Source organism: Nothoprocta perdicaria, unplaced genomic scaffold (genome assembly GCF_003342845.1).
Source record: "Nothoprocta perdicaria isolate Ctin4 unplaced genomic scaffold, notPer1 scaffold_7, whole genome shotgun sequence".
Taxonomy (NCBI): domain Eukaryota; kingdom Metazoa; phylum Chordata; class Aves; order Tinamiformes; family Tinamidae; genus Nothoprocta; species Nothoprocta perdicaria.
The window spans coordinates 7,743,410-7,764,795 of record NW_020455976.1 but is presented as its reverse complement, the minus strand read 5'-3'; positions in this window follow the sequence as shown (position 1 = coordinate 7,764,795).

The following is a 21,386-nucleotide window of genomic DNA, read 5'->3' as shown; positions in this document are numbered from 1 at the left end:
CGGAGGCGGCACCTGCGCAGCGGGCGCGGGGACATCGCGGCCCCGCCGCCGCGCAGCGCCCACCTCCCCTGCACTCCGCGATCTTCCCTTTTTCCTTTATTTGCCTCCTTTAAATTTGCCTTCTATTTGCTTTTTTATTTACCTTTTATTTACCTTTTTCATCTGCTTTTCATATTTGCCCTTTTTCATTATTTGCTTATATGCATAAAACCTATAGTTTAGTTTCGCTGGTTTAGCTTAGCTTGGTTTAGTTCCTTTAGTTTAGCTCCATTAGTTCACCTCCTTTAGTTCTACGCCTTTTCAACCTGAGGAGTTTTCATTAATGAGACAGGTTTCTTCCGAAGTGGTGTTCAAAATTGTGTTGGTGCTTCTGGAGCAGCTCTCGGGTCATGCTCTAAAAACACGGTTTCAACAATTAATCAGTGGCGTCTTCACTCTGCAGTTTTGCTCAAGTGGGTAACAGCGGGAGGAAAACCKATATACAGGTTTTATATATATAGGTTAACCTATACATACTTAGTTCATGGATCTCCTAGGCCCTAACCCACCTCTGAATGGGATCTGAGAGGCCTTAGGAATGGGAGTTCGTTTTTAATATAGTGTAATTACTGACTTTGCACAGGTTTTTCTAAAAATAATGACAAGGAAGAGAGGATTTACTGGGAGCATCTCTCTCTTGTGTTCTCACGTAAGTAGCTTGGATTTTCTTTCACATTGCCACAACATATTTTTTTATAGAGAGAAAAAAACTGTTACACTGGTACATGATGAATACCACTTATGGAGGTACATAATCTATGGATTCTGGTAGGAGAGTCAGAAATTGTCATATTTCCCTAACTTTCAAAACCGGTAGCTTCAAGACTCAGGTGCATTCATGTTCTGTTATTTCAGTGAAGAGGCCATTGCAATATTCTGCCAGGAAAACAAGGATTCAGGGATTTCGTATTCACAGCAATTAGAGGAAGGGAACTAAGAGCAGCTAATCACCTGCGGAAAAAAAGAATGTGAAGAGAAGTGAGACTTTCCCAACCATCTCTGATTAGGGAGCTGACKACAGAAGTACCTTGCCCTTCTCTGTAGATCACCTACATGGCAAGCTGCAAATGTCCTCAATAAAAAAAAAAGATCTAGAATTAGTCTTCACTTATCTGTCTGCCTGTGCGATGCTGCTGTGCACACTGAGAGCATCTGGCCACCGTGTTTTGCTACTGTTTAAATCGCTCCTCTTTTCTACTGTTCTACTTTCTCTTGTCGTTGCTTGCTAGGCACATAATGCTAAAATACCCATGCCAAAGCATGACCACTTCTAGCACGGATGAGCATGAGAGAATTTCAATTCATTAATTTGCCTGTAAAGACATCTACTAGTGCACAAACATTATTGCTTTATTAATCTAGCCCATTAAATTGTGGTTACTTCTGGAAAGTAAGAAGGTCAGGAACCCACAAGGATTCCGCTGTGCAGACATTTAGTTATATTGAGGCAAATAACTTTCCCCCCACAAATATTTATGTATCTTTACCAAGTGATCCTTGTGGTCATGGAAAATTAGGCAGAAATGGATTAGAATTGAAGTCAAATTTACAGTTACATTTGGGAAGCTGGTGATGAACTGGTTTTCCTATTGAACTTTGGACTATTTAACTATATAATTTGACTATATATTTGATTATAGAGTACAACATGTTGTTAAGTGACACTGGTCAAAAAGGGGGAAGAAAAAATACGGAATTCTTGTTATTGTTATTACATTTTTGAAAAAAAAGTTGAACACAGTTTCAAGCTTTCAATTAATGCTAGTCAACTGCACTTTCTTTTGTAAAATACCTACCTCTTATTTTCATTAGTATTATTTACAGTATATACATGCTTATTATATCCATATTTTAATATTATTGCTTTACTAATTGTTAAAAGTGTGGGAATTTGTCCCCAGATTTCCCCTGTAGTCAGTGACAAGAAAGATTCCTTCAAAAAGTAATTTAGAGTCTGTTAATTGGGGCCCTTCTCCACGATCCTGCATGAGCCTCTCCCTTTCATGAGCTGGGTAACTAGTACCAGGTCGTACAAATCCTCCCCTCCCAATAAAATACCAGTATCTCATCAGGGCATGGACTGATGACAGAGTCTATAATGAAGAAAATGTTTTTACGTTGTATCTTCATCTTAGACTTTGCCAGACTCAAATGGGAGACTTTCCAGAGTCAGCGAATAAAACAGTGAYGCCAAAACCAGCCAGTGTTAATTCCACTGCAAATGACACTGTAAATGATCATCAATCTCGAAACAATGCTGCAGAATATCATTACTTAGTATCTAAGATTTCTACCTCAGCTGAAAGGTTCTCTGAGGCAAGATATCTTGTGAATATACCTGGATGCTGTCTTAAAAAATGACACAAAGTTATTGCAGCATTGGGAAGAATGTCATTTTGCTGGAGTTGCCTCTAGACTCCTTAAGGGCTGAACTTAAAAGAAAAAAAAAAAGTATATGCACCTATATATGTATATAATTCTCACTCTCCAGGCTGAGGAACACACTGACTTGCCAGCTCTTGTGGAGCTTAATCCCTTTTAAAACCATTTCTCTTTTAAGATTTACATTTATTTCTATAGCTTGCCGTTTAATTTGCAAGAATTCATAATTATCTCAGCTTTCTATAGGAATTAATCATTAGCAAGTATTGCTATGGGGGAAAATTCTCCTTGCTATCAATTCTTCTTACAATTTAAGTAGGAAGATATACCCGACAGTTTCTATTTTACTAGTAACACACAAGATACATACCCATATTTTTCAACCTTTGTTAATCTCTTAAGACTTTTTTTTGGTGCCTTATATTCATGCTATTAATTACTATATAGTATGACCACAGGGTAGTTAGATACACTAAATAATGCATACCATCTTCTCCAAGCATTTAGGATAGGCTTTATATTATAAACTTCTGGCATTTGGCCTATAGAGAGTGTATGTGCAAATGCCTAAATATGTATATATTCATCTATATCATTGTTCATTGTGCCATGTGGTGTTTGAAGGAAAAAAAAAAAAAACAGTTTTTTTGTATTCCTCCCTTAAAAGGAAGTACATTCCCTACCCTCTTTTCCCAAATATATAGAATACATGGAGAGCCTGGGAAAAGCCTATACAGTGCTATATTCCCCTGGCTGTGAGGGCAGAGAGATGGGCTGTAAATGTGTATAAGCAAAATTTAAGGGTGCTAAAGGTTGGAAGTCTCCCAACAGCCCCAGTCTCCCAGTGGGAGAAGAAATCAAGTGGAATTACAGATTCACAGATTCACAGAATATTTAAGGTTGGAAGGGACCTCTACAGATCATCTAGTCCAACCTTCCTGCTCAAGCAGGCACACCTAGAGCATGTGGCACAGGGTGGCATCCAGGCGGGTTTTGAAGACCTCCAGAGTAGGAGACTCCACAACCTCCCTGGGCAGCCTGTTCCACTGCTCTGTYACCCTAACAGTAAAGAAGTTGCTCCTCACCTGGAGACGGAACTTCTTGTGTTTCAGCTTGTGGCCATTACCCCTYGTCCTATCGCTGGCCACCAGTGAGAACAGCCTGTCCCCTTCCTCCCTGCATTCTCCCTTCCTGAACTTATACATATTAATCATATCCCCTCTGAGCCTTCTCTTCTCCAAGATATCAAATTATCCACAATAAGAAAAGGAATTCCTGCCAATGTTAGCTGGTCTGTGCGAATGTAGGACAGTCATTTGCCATGCACTGGGAAATCAAGGCAGAAGATGCAGACCCCTTATAGAGACATGGAAAAAAAATAGTGGAAAAGGAGTAGAAGGAGAGGTGAAAGTAATAAATAGGCAATGCTACCTTGGTGATTTGCTTATGGGAAAATACAGATTTTAGGAGACATACAGACATGTCTTGAGGAGACTCCTCCATCACTCTATGTAACGGCACAGGCTATCACTGTACATAAAAGAAAGATCAAAATAATTAAACTGATAGCATTTAAATCATTATTTTTTCTGCTCAAGAATTGTTGGTATTTTTATTTCAGAACAAGTGTCCTCTTCTAAAGTAATTTAACCTGGTAAAAAGTAACAGGTTTGAGCTTCTTAGAGAATTTATTCTAAAATATACTTGCTCCCACATAAACTTAACCCAAAATAGCAGCAGTAGTGTGAGCATAATCCATTCAGATTTTCTCAATTCTGTTCACAACGTAAAAATACTCCTAAAAGTTAATATTGTTAGTAACACGATGTAGTAATATTTCCAAAGAGGTTCTGAAACATTTAGGGTGTTTCAAAACTAGAAAGTTTTGTTATACACAGTGATACCCATTGAAGTTTAATATTGTAAACTGTTTTGCTGTTTATCTCAGGGAAAAAAAAATCACTTAGATATTCGGGACTGTGGAAAGTAGCTCACTTACCTTGCTCCCTTTCTGAAGTGACTCCCGAAGGAAACACGTAATGCACAACACTTAAGTCAGCACTCTGTACCAGCTGAACACCATCTAGTTACCTACTGGAGCAGTAGCTAAAGCAATTGCAGAATAAACACTATTTTATTTGTGTTGTGCTGCTGACTCTCATCAAAACTAAAGCAAATACTGAAATATTTTTTCTTCCCAAGAGTAGAGCTAACAAGAATTGCAATATATTGAGGACTTAACATCRTTCTCTTCAGACGCTGTCAGAAGAGCCATAACACTGCAAGATGGTAAGGGAAGCTATTTTTACAATTTTTAGTGTCARGTTTTGTCTTCCCACTCTAATATTACTGGTCGCAGATCAGTAGCCAGCAGTCAAGCCCTCAAAGCCGAGCCCTGACATGTTTTACTGCTGTGACAGTAAAAGAGGGTCTGCCAAGCATAATAAAAGCTGCAAAATAACTAGTCTAAATAACACCTTGTTTTATATGTTCTCTCCAAGCTAGTATTCTATTTGCAGTTGACACAACCCCGAGGGCAACCCACTGTTAGCTCCATGATCAATGGGAAGACACGCTGGCCTCAGTTTTACAAACCTAATTATTTTCCTCAGAAATCTGTCTGAAACTAAAAGGCATCTGACAAATAATCTTTCCAAACCCTGGAGCTTAGAGGAATCCAGTCATTGCATGTAAATTGTGTTTATATTGACTGCTCACACATTGGTTGAATCTGATGCTTTTAACGAGGCTTTGCAAAAAAATCAGTGCTCTCCAGTCACAGACTGTGAGCTCCACATGTTAAGAAATATGGATAAATAATATTGTGTTTGTTTATGCTTATACACACACACAAATGTGTGCTARTGTGCATGTGTATGTGTGTGAGGTGCCACCCTGCACCAGTTCCATGGGTTGTGGTGCAAGCTTTACGGGTACTGAGAAGCGTTAAGGCAAAGCAGAGGTGAGCAGGTTGTAGGTAAAGGAAGCAATATTTTGACCTCAGTTGGGCTTCACAGGCCTTCTTGCTTTTTCAGTCCCAGTGGAAGCCTCTATAGTAACGTATACACACACAGAAAGCTTTGCGGTCAACTTGGTTTCAATAGCTTTTCACCTTTAACATTTGTCTTCTGGCTAAAAAGATTAGCCTGCTCTCATGCGCTTTTTAAACAACTCCTTTCCCACAACGTAGCTGAACTTTCCAGCCTATCCCTGAAAGTGGATCTGATGCTTTCCTATCTCCTGGTATAAAAAACATTGCTTTGCCTGCATTGGAATTGATTAATTTTGCAGAACTGACCAAGATGAAGCGAGTAAATGGAAGGGTCAAGTTTTGGGTATCTATGCAAAGAAATACTATTGCCAGGTCTTAAGTCCAATTGTAGGGAACAACCTTGAGTGCATAAACTATTATGCACTCTAGTGCATAATAATGTGGATAATAGTATGTCTATTGTCCACATCTGCTGTGGTCAGCAATTAGTATCAGGTCTAGCATAGCAGGGAAGCCTGACAGGACACTGACTAAATTCAAAGCCCAAGGAATCTTCAAGACAACTCAAGAGTTAGTGGCATAGACACTTAACTGCATATCATGTTTGCCTCTGACAGGGGAGAATGAATACTTGATGGACAGGGAGGGCTCTCTTTGTTCTGCCTGTCCTCAAAACTCAATCCAGGAAAACTTCCAGATTTATTTATTTATTTATTTGTTTGTTTGTTTGTTTGTTTGTTTGTTTGTTTATTTATTTTCTCTATAGATCTATAAATACCCTTTAGGAGATCTATAAACACCCTCTAGGACAAAGACAGACATGCTGAGGGATCTTCTTGTCCCATATGGTTCTGTGTGGATGTTGTTGGCATGTAAAGCACACATCATTACAAGGGTGCAGTGGTCACATCAAGGCTGCCACACTGAGTACTGTAATACCTGGGACTTCTTGTGCAGTTATTCCTTGTCCTTGCCCAAATCCTTTCCATTTTGGAAAGTGAATCCATGCTAAACTCTTCCAGTCAATTGCCTGGCATAGATTAAACCCGAATAAAATTCATAATTAAAAACAAGCAAGCCACATGAAGCAGGTGTGGTTTACAGGATGCTGAACATTGTGATTACTTCCCATAGGTTATAATTGTGCCAGTACCTAAGCTGAATAAATTGGGCTCTCCAACAGCCTTACAGATCCAAATGAAACATTTATGGGATAAGAGCATGAAGAAAATTTCAGAGCCTGAGAGAAAACAAATGCTGTAATGCAAGAACAAAAGCATTAGATTAGCTGAAAGATGAAAGACCTTGTGTGGCCTTATTTATATTACTGGAATAAAAATATCTCTTCAGACCTGTGTGCAGTATGTTAAATACAAATGCAGTCAATAAGAAATGTTAAGTGCCGGGTCAAGGGGATGTCATTGATATAGTCCTCCAGGGGCTTAAATAAAATATCTTGATCAGATATGAAAGGTAGGATGGCAGCAGAAGAGGAGAGGTTCACGTCACCTTATTCTTCTCACATGAAGAGCAACAARCATTTTCAGAGGGTGTTTGCTCTTTCTGAACCGCCTCCACAGCTGCCCCTCTTTCCAATGACTTGTATGACTGTGGACAAACCACAGAATCTCTTGCTGCCTCAATATGTTTCTCTGTAAAATGTGTGTAACATTCTTTACCTAAGGTCCAGTAGCCTTGCAAGGCTTTTCAGTTAAATGATATAGTTTATATTTGAAATTTGTGCTTGGAGAATGTCTTCGAACAGACAGCTTRTATTGTTTTACTTAAAACTCTTTGGTTTGAGCCCAAAGTATGTCTTTCAGGGGCATCAGGGAAAAGAAATAATAACAAGCTGCAGTTCTCACATAAGATCATGCAGCTCTCCCAGGCAAACCTAGAGAATTATTGGGTTTTCCTGCTGCAAGATCAGAGAGGTCCATTTTAAGGATAGATCAAAGATAAAAAGGTACCACGAAGTAACTGCACAGGGTTGTCTCAGAGGGATCTGATGTGAGGATTCAGAATTGAATTTTGCAAGTTTCATTAAGTGCAGACCATTTCATTTATATCCTATGTGCAGGTTTTTGTTTAATTTGTTCAATTTTGTTTAATTTTCCAGAACATGGTATTAAGAAGTGAGAAACAAAGGGGAGTACTGAAAAACAGTGAATCAAAGGTTAGCTTCATTGATTAAACAAAATCAATATTAATAGGTGAGCAGAGATGAGCAGCTGCAAGCTGCTCTCACAGCAGAACCCAGGTTTGCGGGGCAAAGTGAGCTTCAAAGAAGCTGTTAATAATGACATGAAGATGTTAATGATGGCATGAAGAGCCCCAAAAWATCAGTGGAAACTGTTAACAGAGGCTCTGTCTCTCAGGTACACATGTGCCTCTATCTTAGATGCCCAGAACAGAAACTTGGCTGTTATGAGATGGCTAAAGTGACTATAAATCATCTATAGACTCATTCCCTCATGCTTTGCTAATGGATGAAATTCAAGGAAGATTTCTGCTCTCATACTTTGACAGCCCAGGCAGTTATTCACATATATAATGCCTTTGACTTCAATACATGAGTTTGCCAAAAATATGCTAGTAATAATGATAAGATCTTGAGTATTTAAAATAATCATTGCTCTGAACAATCTTCTATATCCTTTTAATAGTAATTAAATRGAATGTTTGTTCTAGAGTCAAGTAAATAAATATAGACTGAATGTGCATGTGATTTGCGTTGGTTCAATTATAATTTATAGCACACACAAAGGAATGTGATTTGGAACCTCAAATGCATGTGAAATACCTTGTTCATCACATGTATCTTAATCTCTTAGTTATCTGCAAATACTACAGGAAATGCTGTCATTATCTTTAGCCAGATTCTTACCTTTTAAAAGTCTTATTAAATTTTCTTCCACAAAGACTGTATTTTTACATTTACTCTCAGCAGGATTTCTTTTCCCTTTGGACTGCAAAATCTTCATATGAGTCTAAACACACTTTGAGAAATGGGAAGCTCTTCCAGGGCATATAAATGACACTGCCGTGTTTAGTCACAAATGGCTGTGTGCAATGAGATTTTATAATAAACCAGAAATGTCTGTGTTTTGTTGTGTCAATAAATGTTCCAGGGATGCTCTTAAAGACAATAAATTACTGGTAATGGAACACTATCCTCAGCATGTAGAAGTCATTTTCCACTTCCAGACATTCTCAGATTAGGTTTAAATTGCTATTAGAAAATCCTAAATGTGTCTGTTTGAATAAAACCTTTTTAATGCCTAGAAATAACGGAGCAGTGGCTGTTTTGATCGGAGTTAACAGGAGTGTTTCTGGGGAGCACTGTTTACAGGTTCTGAAGGGAGTTCAGCTCCAATATATCCCTACCAATAGCACAAGGAATGACACGGTGAGATTTCACATCCTATAATTTATTCCAGCTGCACGATGGCACTGCTCAGCTGAAGGGGAAACACGTCAGGCTGTAAAGAAAGCATGTGAGAGACTGAGTCTATAGCATAAGCCCAAGACCTGCTCCCGAGGCAGCGCTTATGGGTTGCAGTTGRCAGAGCAGATCTTCATGATGGTTATTCATAGAAGGCCTTGGATGTGGCATGAGTGATGGGTACCACAAGCAGAGCAGGATAAAAGRTGAATAAGGGAAATTAGAAAATGATAAGTGATGGAAAGAGTGGAAAACGGGACTCTGGTGTACAAATATTAACARTTTCGTAAGTAGAACTATYGGTTTCCCTGAAGATCCAATGAAATCCATTATTTTATCATTATGTTCATCATTATTGATTATGTGCTTGGTGGTGCTTACAGCATAGACTTGTAGATGCAAATGCTGGAGTTCTTACACATCTTATGTTCCTCATAGTCAGTAGAGAAATAGAAAATGAAATAATTCTTYTCTATTTTTTTTTCTTATTAATGGTAGGAGCAGAAAGGGTTAGAACAGTCTGTGCTTAGACAGAGGTCTAACAAGCTATGAATAATCTTCAAGGCTGTAATACTTTTCCTTGACCCACACTGAAACATAAAAAGTAAATTGCAGACTTAAAGCATCAGCAGGACTTTTTATATCGATTCTCTTAGRTTTTCAGAAAGAAAACCAAAAGGGATCACGCAGGATTTTCAGAGGGGTTAAAYAGCTCTGCGCTCCAAAGGAACTGTCACTGATGATCTCAGAGGGCTTTGCATTGCACTGAACTCTTTTATAAACTAGGGATCCAAAAAACCCTGAACACTGATCAGTGCCCAAAATTTATTCCGTGCATTCAACTCCAAAATTGAACTTCTCTTCACATTAATCGGGAGGTTTACTTTGCTGCTTCTTTATTTTGCCTTATAGAAACAAACAAACAAAAAAAAAAAACCCAAACTCAAACTAAAATTTGGTGATGTTAAGTGACACATATCAATTACCTATAGCAGTTTTTGCCCCCACAAACCATGCCTGGCTTGTGCTGACGTAACTGAAAATAAAAAGGTTACAATTTAATGTTAGAAGTCATCAATATCAGGCCCAATATCTTCTATTTTCTGGCAGCATTTCAAGCTTTTAGAAGTCTTGYGGGCTTAATATGATATGTCTATGCCTGACAGGATGTTCAGAAGTCCATGAGAAGGGCAAGAGCAAACCTGCCCTCCAAAGCTCAGGATGCTCGGAGAGCAAAACTGTTTTCCTTTGGCAGGAGCAGGAAGTAAAGTGATTTTATCACAGTCACCTTTATCAAGCTACTGTTACAGATCCTATTCATTCCTGGCAATAGAAGAGTGGTAAACAAGCTAATTATCTGACTACTTGTTGAAAGAGTGAGTTTGGGGAAAACTTCTAGTAAATATATCAAGTTGCAATATGCAGTGAGACTATAGAAACCATTGTTCGAGGTTTGGATCCATGTTCATTTTACAGGGCCATGTCTTTTTACCAACTAAACAACTGAAATGGCCAAAGCAAAYGGTAGTTTAGCCATGACCAAATGCTGATGGCTCAAGGGAAACATAAAACAAAGCTGTCATACAGTGATGCCTCCTCTGTACTCTCTCAGCTGMAAGATATTTTCATTTCAGAGATTTTCTCAGAGAAAATAATGCCTTTATCTGTATTAGACATCAGTAGATAAATTTGTCAAGTTGCATTTTGAATCCTTGTAAACTTGGAGCAGCCAGAGAATCCCCTGTAACATCCAGTTCTCGCCCTCAGGTTGTAGCATCCTTCCAGGTCCCCATCCATCTGTCTGAACCTGTGTGGTTTGCAGACCAGTGTGGCTGAAGGAGGAAGCCTGGAGAGCTCCTTGTTCTTAAGTTTTGTAGGACGTTTTTCAGCAACTGCCAGAATATAAACCAGACTAACACTGCGAGCTCTTCATCCCGACAGGAGCATCCTCCAAATGCTGCACCAATAGTCACAGATGCATTTGTCTGAACTGAAGACCCACCAACTGTAAAGACGAAGCTGAGCCAAGAGCTTTCCCTGACAGTCTTAAAACGGCTTACTTTGGCAACTAGAGAAAATTTTCTTTAATATAGGAGAATGCAACCTGATGGATAAGACCACAGAAGCTGTGAAATAGAAAAATGGGATTTGCTGAGCACTACATTTAAAAATCCTGCAGCTCATCCATCTTCTTTATAGAATGTCTAGCTGAGAGTAGGACACTGTTTCTATAAAGGGAATAGAGGGATTCTTCTGTGCACAGCATCAAAAGTATTAAACTTTTATTATATCTCATTTCCACTTTTCTCAAAAGAAAAGAGAGAAGTTATGTAAAATCAGGATTCTGCAACAGGAAATATTTTCTTTGTCATACAATCTTGGCTTTATATAACTTCTGTCCAAGTAAAGAGTCTTGTATAATTTCATCTTCATTTTTGGGGGGTAAGCAAAGTCAATCACATATGGAATATTTGGGTCCAGTTCTTCAAAGGCGATAAATGTTTCCTCTCTACTTCCTCTGCCTTTCATGCCAGCTTGCCAAAACGGAGGTTTTGACCCAGTACAGTTCAGCTAAACACTATGAAGTTTAAATATTTTGGCGAAGAGAGCTTCTGCAGTTATAAATTCAGATCTAACAACTATTTAGTGTTGTGATGCAGGAGATGTGTGCATGATGTGTTCACTTGTATGGACTTTTGCCATGAGTTGCCTATCTTCCTCTCTCTGCATCTTTTTAGGTTCTGCTGCAAATGCTCCTCCCAGGACCCACCACGGGACAGCACTGCTGTTCCTCTTCTGCTCCATCATCCCACGTGGCTGATGTAGCAGGACGGTCTGCAGATCCCGTATTCCTGGTGTGCAGGATCCTGGCGTGAAGGAGAGACAGCAGCTGCCTCCTGCAGACGTGTGGGCTGCACGCACCACGCTAAGCACTGTGACGTGGGGACAAAAAGGCTCCTTTCCACACTCGCCATGTGACACTGGACAAGTCTCTGTATTAGATTAAGAGCCCATATTTTCCAGCCACCACATTTTCCCTGCAGGAAGAGTCAGTCATTGTCAATATTTATAAAGCCTGATGAGACCCTCTCACTGAAAGGCAGGAGGAGCTAAAAGTGCTCCATCATTACGAGTTTCCAGCTCTTCAGTGACATTTGATGAAATCATATTAACCATAATTATATTTGAGAGGAGCACGTCTAASTTCTAATGAGGCTTTATAGTTATTCATTATCTGATTTCCTCATCTTCACTTCTCAAAGGTTTGTTTGCTTCATTCAGTTAAAACAAATTAGGCAAAAGCCATTTTCATAACCTCTTCCCTTCAACATTCAAATCCTTTACCGAGCTTTATGGTTACATGCCTGCAAACATTTGCACTCAATGTCTTGTTTTTTAGCTTTGAGGGGATACATATTGAAGGTAATTTCAGCAAGTTCAGAATAGCTTTTTGGATAGGCACTAGCAGGTTTAGAGGCTATATTTGTGGACTTTTTATCAAAGAAAATTGTTACATGAAGAATTGCATTTTTCAGGAAAAAAAATACATTTAGTCAGAAAAAATCCAGGCACCAGAGTATCTTCACACAAGAACTACATGCAAATTTAAAGTATAAATCTCCTTTTGTCCATTTTGAGGGCATACTTTGGGTTTAAATGGAACAACACAGAGCAGCACACAGACTTGTTCTGAGATGAATATTTTCCCTGTCAGTGTCTGCTAGTTCATTATTTGAGTCCCTGACTTGGCAGAAGGAAAAAAAAAAGGCTTTGGATTTTAACGTGACTGAGTAACTTCATTCTTTTTTTCTGTCTTTTTCAGTCTGAGAAAACCAGCCTGGATATGTCCACTGAAAACTGGAGAGTTTTAACAGTACAGTTTTAACAATACAGTTACTATCTAGATTGCCTACAGTAAGGAAGGTGAGGAACAGACAAAGGCACTAATTGGCTTCTGTTTAATGATGTTTTCCCCAGTAGGTTTTCCTGGTAGTCCTGGTAGAGACATAGTTATTCACTTTTGTAAATGTGCAAAATTAAATATTGATTTTGAAAATGAATGTTTCAGTAGTTGGTCTACATTCTTCTCCTACATCTTTGTTTATATCTCATTTTTTTTTCCTATTAACTTTTCTATCTACATGATACCACTTCACCTCTTTGTGGAATATTTTGTAAAACATACTAAATAACCCTAGTTAGTCAACCATAGCAAAATACGGTTTTGTTGTGGTTGCAGCCATGCAAAAGCAGGCCTACTAGTTCACTGCTTTTTCAGAGGCAAAGTTATCTTCTGGTAACTGAGCAAATAATCCAGCAAAGTTCCATTATTCTAGGATCTTTGTTTTATTTATCGTGTAAGTATATTTTATTAAATCTCTCATATTTTCAGAGAGAAGAGGCAGCCCAAAAATTGGTGAATCAAACTCCTGTAAACCTTAGGAGTTTTGGAAATTCAAAATTCACTTCTCAAAATTTGTAAATAGCCCCTATTTTTATAATGAGCCAAGCATCTTCTGAATTCTGGACTTTTCCCAACCTCACTCAGAATTCAAATGTAGCTTGAACATATCCTTATGTTCCTTGAACTTATCCTTGAATCGATAGCTAATGACTATATGTTTTGATTCCTATGTGTTCTCTTGCTGACAAAAATAATCAGATACTCAAACTTCCACTTTTTGCAAAAATGACCTATAATTTACCATTGCTCAAGCTTGCATCTACATGAAAGGAACCTTCAATGGGTTGTCTCCATTGCCCATATTTTCAAACCACAATATCTCTATAGAATGTCTCTTCACAAGAATAAATAAAAAAGATAAAGCAAAGCAACAAAGGAAAAATCAGGGATAAAAGAAATAATTTGCAATCATAGTTAAGTCAAAGCATCATGCTACATCTTTGTTTTTCAGATAACCCAAAACAACTTCAAAGTTARACTCTAAAGAGAGGTTCAATATCCATAGCAACTAATTGCATTTCCTGCACCCAGCTGTAGCTGGGTACATGAACACCAAAGTAAGCCACACTGCTGCAGATAGACACAGATAGACACAGCACTTTGGTAAAGGTGTATCCTTGAGTGCTCCTGCACTGCCAGGATGCTTTCACTCTGCTAATGATGCTCAGGCTTCATTACATTTATAAGAAATATTCTGTGCTTTCTCTCATAATATTCTTGACACACACACACAAACACACAAAATGTTTTCTAAAAACTTCCTTAAAGTGAAGGAGTTGTCCTCCTTCAGCCCATGATGAGTGCAGAAATCTTGGCTAGCAGAGAGCTGACACATGGAAGCTACTGCCTACTCGGTCAGTAGACTCTGCCATTGCTCAGTTTTGCTCCTTAATGAATCTCTCCCTGTCTCTGTTCCATTGGATGCATAGTATAAACTAGGAGCATTATATGTAATATATACGTAGTATTATTTATAGTGTATAACATAAAGGGCTCCTTGTCCATGACTGGAGTTTTTACCTTATTAATATATCAACAGGGATGTATCATTACTCTTAATATGCCTGCATAACAAAGCACTGAGCTGAGCAGTCTGTTCTATTGTGGACTGAAGATGACTAAGCTATGTCCGAACAGCCCTTGTTTTAACCATTTATCTGCACTGCATTTAATATGCTTATAAAAGCAGAAGGAATATTTTGCTGCCAAGTAATTTTTGTAGCTGTCGCTCTTCATGGACATTGCACCAGCAGAACACTTTCTTTATACTTATCAAATGATTTGAATTTCTTTATGAAATAACAAGCCTTTCAGTGTAAACAGCTGATATAACAAACTCCCATCTCTGTGCTCCAGTTCTTTCTGATTACACAGTAACGTGCTTAGGTTTCTATTTAACAGATCTGCATACAGAGCTTGTAGGAGCAGAGAGAGAGGTGGGCTTGAGGTGCATAGAGGAGTTCAATAAATAGGAACAGAGAAATGTTTTAAATCTTAATCATTTCCTTTCTGGAAATACTAGTGCTTTCCCCTGGCCTTACCAGGGATTTTACTTGGATATAGGTACACCAAAATAAATTGCTTCAGAAATGTTAAGGATTACTCAGCAGAATCATCATGTGCTTGGTCCAGCATATATCTTAAACATTTTTGTAAGTGATTTCCAGTCACTTGTTTACAATGAAAGAAGCACAGTTCTTCAGGTACATCTCRTAATAAGTCTCTATTCAGATTTCTGCATTGTGCATGAAGCAGACGTCCATTTTCCCTTACTTTTATTTGACAATTACCCCTGCCTGGGTAAAACTGGCCTCTTGCAGCTCCACATCAGCACAAGCACAGCTTGCACGACCATAAATGAAGACATTAAATTGGGAAAGCCTGTGGTGCATCAGGGCAGGTGAACTGACCCATTTTAGCAGCTCCTCCAGCCCCGAGGTCCTGCTGCCCCTGATCTTTGCCATTCTCTTGTCCTCCTTGAAGCCTTCGATAGGAAGTTCATGCTGCTCTAAGAARTACCAGTTTCTGCCTGCATTTCTCTCTGGAGTGCTGTGAGATTTTCCCAGCAGAAGGAAGTACAGGAGAGACAGGAGAAGGACAGCGGGGAGCTTGGGGTGGGTGAAGGGGATGGTGTTTCCTCTGTTTGCTCTTCTGCACGCTCACCACCTGCCACATCCCCCTTTTTAAAATGCAGATAAATAGAAAGTGCTTCTCAAGTGCAAGGGGAGGATGAAAGAGGAAGCACCAGGCACATCACATGCATCTGTGTCTATTCTCTCCCTGCTACTCCTGGAAAACAAGGTACCACACGGTGGCAAGCCGTGGCCTAAAAAAGAAGCTTAGCAGCTTGTCTCTGTTGGGAATATTTCCTTTTCCTTCCCAGATTTCCTAGGAATCACCCACATGATGGTTTATTGCCATTGCATGCAGTCTACTCTACTTCCCTGCATGAATATTTTTTTTGCATTCATGGCAAGGCAAGCTCAGCAGCCAGATCAGTATTTAAAGGGGTGGGAAAGGCATTGGTATTCAGCAATTAGGCTCCGACATTTCATGGATTTATATCAGATATGCCTCATGCAGCCTTCCTACCAAAACTATAAGCTGGAATGATTCAGGCTTCATGGTCTCTACCACTGCAGMTTCAGCCCCACTAAAAATAGCAATAAGAAGAGAAACTGGCAACATTTAAGCAGAAGTCTCGACTGAGTATGAACAAGGTTAGAAGAGAATAAACAAAAGATTATCTGTCCTTTGAAAGATCCACCTTCTTGCCAATTCAAATATTGACCAGCTACAGGACAGGAAAATCATTGCTTTCAGTAAGATGGAAATGGCTGAGTTTGCTTCAGAGAGAACCCTTAAAGCAAAAGCAGGTTTTGGAGGCTTCCAGCAAAGGCTAAGACCCCACTGCAGGAAAACGTATTGTCTGCATGGAGGTAGCTATCTCAGGGATGCTATTTCRGTGTAAAATCTGAGTGGAGATGATAGATCTTCCCCCCAACCCAGGCTGTTATTTGTCATTTAGAATGGCAATATCCRCTTAAGGGGTCACTGGGATAACATCCTGCCCCCCTGGTTGTGCGTGCAGGGATGTTGCAAACAAGATATCTGACTGAAAAGGAAACTTATGCATTTGGGGTATCATTCAACTGGGTCTGTTCTCTGTTCTGGTTCACAGCACAGCTGCACAGGTGGTGGGTGGACCGGTATGGAGCAGGGATGAGCTGGAAGGGGCCTGGGATGGAAGGTAAAGGGAGGAAAAGGCAAGACAGAAGCTATCCCTTAAGACAGTATGGATAATGCTCAGCACTTCACAACACCTAGTCATGGTCTCAATGCAATGAGACTCTCTTGGGAAGAGTGTACAGATCATCTGTCACGGTTTCACCAGCTAAAAAAGGCATTCCTCCTCAGTGCTGAGGGCGGGATGGAAATGCCTTTTTCTCCCTGCTGACTGCAGAGGAGATCTGGATACAGCTTAGGTTGCATGACTTTGTCTCTTGTAACTGAACCTGCTAGGATGAATCTCACTATTTGCAACTGCCCTTTGGGAAAACTTCCTGGACTTTGCCTCCAACAGGACCCAGCATCACGCTGCATGTCTGCATTACCTTGATAGTGCAGCACATAGGAGAAGACATGCAGGAGGAGCAGCTGGTGCTGGGGACTCATGTCCATACTGCACGTGCTTAAAGGCTTTTAATTCAGACTAGTTCAGCTTTGGTCCCGTGGASCAAGCAGCCACTAGCAAATGAAGTGCTTGAGGCAGGTGCCTGGACAGTATCCTGCGCTCTAGCTCTGCTCACAAGGGAGCCACATGCTCCAAAACCACTCCAGGATAGGAATCAAAGTGCAGCAGATGGGGGCAGCCAGGGCACTCACTTCCACTTTCCTGTCTGAGACAGATTATATGGTCATTTCTTAATACYAAAAAAGACTGTAGAGATCAGTTCTGAGAACTCCAAAAAATCTTGCCTCTTCCCTAGTATTAATTAAGTCTTTTAACATATGGAGAACTAATAACATATTACATCTTGCCAGTCCTCCAAGATACTATTGCCACAGGTCAATGAATGATGGCAAATGAAGTCAAGGAAAACTGTGCTAGGCCGTTCAGTCAAAGGGATGCAAGTGCAAAAACAGAGCAAGAAGTATCCACCTGTAAATTATATTCTCTAGCCATTAATTAGTCAGTGTTTCCTCCTAATGAGATGCACTGCCAAACCAGCAATTCATAATTGTCCAAGCATACGTCAATATGCCTTGTCTTAGGACACTTTATTTTACCTTTTGAGAAGAAAGGGGGAGTTTGGGAGCGGGGAGGACAGCACCACTTCAGGGGTTGTAGATCTGGCTTCTGTTTCTGCTCGCCTGCTGCATGGTATTAGATTTCTGCACTCCACTTTCCCTATTCATACAGCCTTTGAAGTCACGTTTCGGAACTGAGAGACATTTCAATGCACCACATATATTAAGTACACATCCCTATATGAAGGGCACTAGACTAAATAATCAGTATGGTCACTTCTAGCTTTGAAATTATGAATTTTCTATGTAAAGCCTAAGTATTATCGCTACTCTGTCCTTCAAAACATTATTCCTCTGCTTCTCCTGAAGTCTCTGTTCCCTTACCAATATCACTGTTGCTACACAAAGATCCTTGCATTAAACTTGCCAAACGATTTCCCGAGGATCAGAAGAGCGGAGCAGGAGCAGCGCACCGATCCCCCCGCCACCTGGTGGACGCTGTCCCCTCGAAGCAAGGAGGTCTGGTGGCACCACCTAGTGGCTTCGGAGCAGCCCAAGGGACCGTCCGTCAAATCCCGAAGAGTGAAAGCAGAGACGAGGCATCCTCGATTACAGGTAAATGTTATAAAGTGGTGCAGGAAATAACAAGAAGCGAAAGGAGAAACAACGGRGCTGAGTGTTTGATAGGCCTGACAAGACCTGAAAGGGACTTTAAGAGGAGTCTTCAGCAGCACTTGGGTCTCTGCTTCGTTAGCTGGCTCTTCCAGCTTCTCATCCCACTGCAACTACCTTGAATTAGAGCAACCCAGATCATGACTGAGTGCTAAATCCACAGCTGAGAGCTGACATCAGCTGATGCTTTTCTCAGTATTCACAGAAATGATCCGAAAGGGATCCACAGGGAGCGCAATAAGTGTTTGTAAATAATAAAGAAAGCTAATGCAAAAGTCAGGCATTGAGCAGTCAGTCAGTGAGGTCAAGGGCCAGGGAGCTGGACTGCACTTTGCAGGATAACATGGCACAGCTGGAGCACATCAGCAGGGCAGCACATGGGCTTTCCTTGCCATGAAACATCCCCGCGTTGGATGAGGCTGCTGCACTCAGGGCTCCTATTTCACTAGGTTTCTTCCTTTTTGAAATGCACCGCAGCTGCTTTGCAGATCTCCTCCATCACCCGGTGACACATGCTTGTAAGCTGGCCATGCTGATTTTTCTTTCTTGCTTGGCCAACACAGACAGGAAGCGACAGAGTCTGCTGTAGCTGCAGTGAGGTGCGCGCTGCAGCTGGCACGTCGCTAGGAACTCTTGGCTAATGCAAGTGGTTGCTTAAGGGCCTTCTCTGGGATGCTGCAAGGAACTGCCATAGCAAAAACAGTAAAGTACCAGCAATAATTATTAACAGAATTCGAGGAGTTTGATTCTATGTCCATGCTGGCTTTATGCTTTAATGAATTTGTTGACTTAACAGAGTTGCTTTGGACATACATTGCTGGAAGTGAAATCAGAATCCAGGTCCATTTTTTTTTTTTTTTTTGGCCTCCCTATCTACAAGTAGGCTGCTCTGTAAGGTTATAAAGCACCTCAGTGATGCAATACAGACTAAAAAGCATTTATTTGTGTTAACTTCAAATCCCTATGTCTGAAATAGTAAGTTGAGAATTTCATAGTGTTTTCGATACCACATTCTACCAAACACTAGAAATACTGAGAACCATATCTGATTTGTTTTCCTTCTTCCATCAATACAATCCTGTAACCTCAATCCTCTTTTGCAAAATCTTAAAGCAATTGGGTTAGATTTAGCTCAAGGGTCAGACAAAGTTTGTTTTCAAACATCCATCTCTTAAATCTACTTTAAAATGGCCTGGATATAAATGCCCTCTTTAATTGCTGTGTTTATCATACTGTTAATAGTTGTGCTTCTCTTTCTCTAGTCTGTTTTAATGGAGGGTAAGGCTAACAGAAAGGGCATCTCCATGTTTTTTCCAAGCAAGAAGTGAGTTTCTGACCTGTTCCAGGGTAAGCGCTGGTGTCCCAGTATGCAGGTTACACATTTCAGTTCTCTTTAAGGACCCAAATGCATGTTTTGCAATTGATGGGGAACAGAGATGAAGAGATCCGCATAAAAAATGATGACAAAGCACAGCCATAGGAAAAATAAGTGATGTGGGTACACAACACATCTTAAGGTTGTCTGTTTTTCAACAGAAAAGCTTGATTTTGTTTCAATGAGAAATTTGTGTGTCTCTGGAGCGTGTGATCATGCCCTGATGGTGAATCACTACTAACTGTGAAGAGGAATAAGCATCACTGTAATGAGGAAAACAAGGAAAAACAAGCAACAGAAACAGGAATTTAAAAGGAATTCTGCACAAACAGCCTTTGTGCAGGAAAAATAAAACAGAACAAAAAAATCTGTATGAGAGGGCAGTTTTGGCATGAAATCTGTCTTTATAAAATGAGGATCAAAGGGATTATTGCCAATGTGTGTTTTATTTGTCACTTTTTTCAGCTCTAACGTCACTCAAGTCACTGGAAGCTTTTCCATTTTCTTCAAGAATTCTGCTCTATGTTTGCTTTTTAGGTAGTGTTTAGAAGCAGCTTTTCTGTAAAGTAAAAGCAGGTCTACCTATCGGTTCTTAATCCCTTTTGAGCAGAAATTTTATGTGACTCGTTGGCAAAACAAATTTCTCTAAAAAATGTTGCCATTCTTCATAACTTTCGTTTCATGGCAGATTGAAGTAGTGTTGTTGGCAGTCTAATGTTAGCACTACCATGCACTTTTTATTTACAGACCCAGACAGTAAATCAAAGTTCTTAGCACAGCAAATCATGTCCTGCTCTTGACTCCAAAGAAATTCATGAGCATTAATGTGCTTTCAGTTTTTTCCAGCAACTACAAATCTCTATTAACATATGACTGTTTAAACTGTTTGGAAAATGTCTTTTAACCAGAATGTTACACAGTGCTTTTTCTGAAATATATTATACCAGAGTTTGCTCTACTTCTGGGGTACMTGGAAAAACTTGGGATCATACCTGGAGAAGGCCAGTTCTGTTTCATTTGCAGAGTCTGTATAATGCTTCGCGGTCTTTCTGTGAGAAGCTGGAGCTGTGCAACAGCACAAGACCTTTATTCTTTCAGGTTTGCCTGTTCTTACTCACCAGAATGATTTATTTCAGGGAGATGTTAAAAAAAAAAACTACTAAAACGCATTTTGAAAAGTCCATTTTTGACCATCAACCTATTAAGTCAACCAAAAATCGTCATCAAATTTAGATTTGTTTGGAAAACATTTTGCACAAATGCTGCTGTGATATTCTTCCATCAAAACTCAAAACGTCTGTTTCCCTCAAACTTCGTTTAAATGTCTTCAGAATTTTTCATGCAGTCATCAGCCAACTCTTTGACCCAGCACACCTGCTCTGGGCTTTTGCCTGGGGACTTGGCCAACTCAGCGTGCTCTGGACTTGCCCCTGCAGTCTGTGTCCCGTTGTCACTCCACCCAGCTCAACTTGGGGCTCTGGTCCCCAGCAAGATAAGAGTAGAGATGTGTAACATGGGCAGCTGCATGTGTGAGCCATGCTCTTAAATGCAGAGCAGATGTGGCCAGGATGCGCTCTGATTCCTACTACCAAAGACAGGATATGTGCAACCATGCTCTGCTCCACAGATTAGCAGGCAGTGCCTGCTGTGTCAGGCCCTTCACTGCTCGTTAATTCTCATGAATAACTTACTCTTTAGAAAGACAACCCTTTTCAGAAAGCACTGATCCTAACTTCTGTTGTCAGTTATTTCTACCATGTGCATT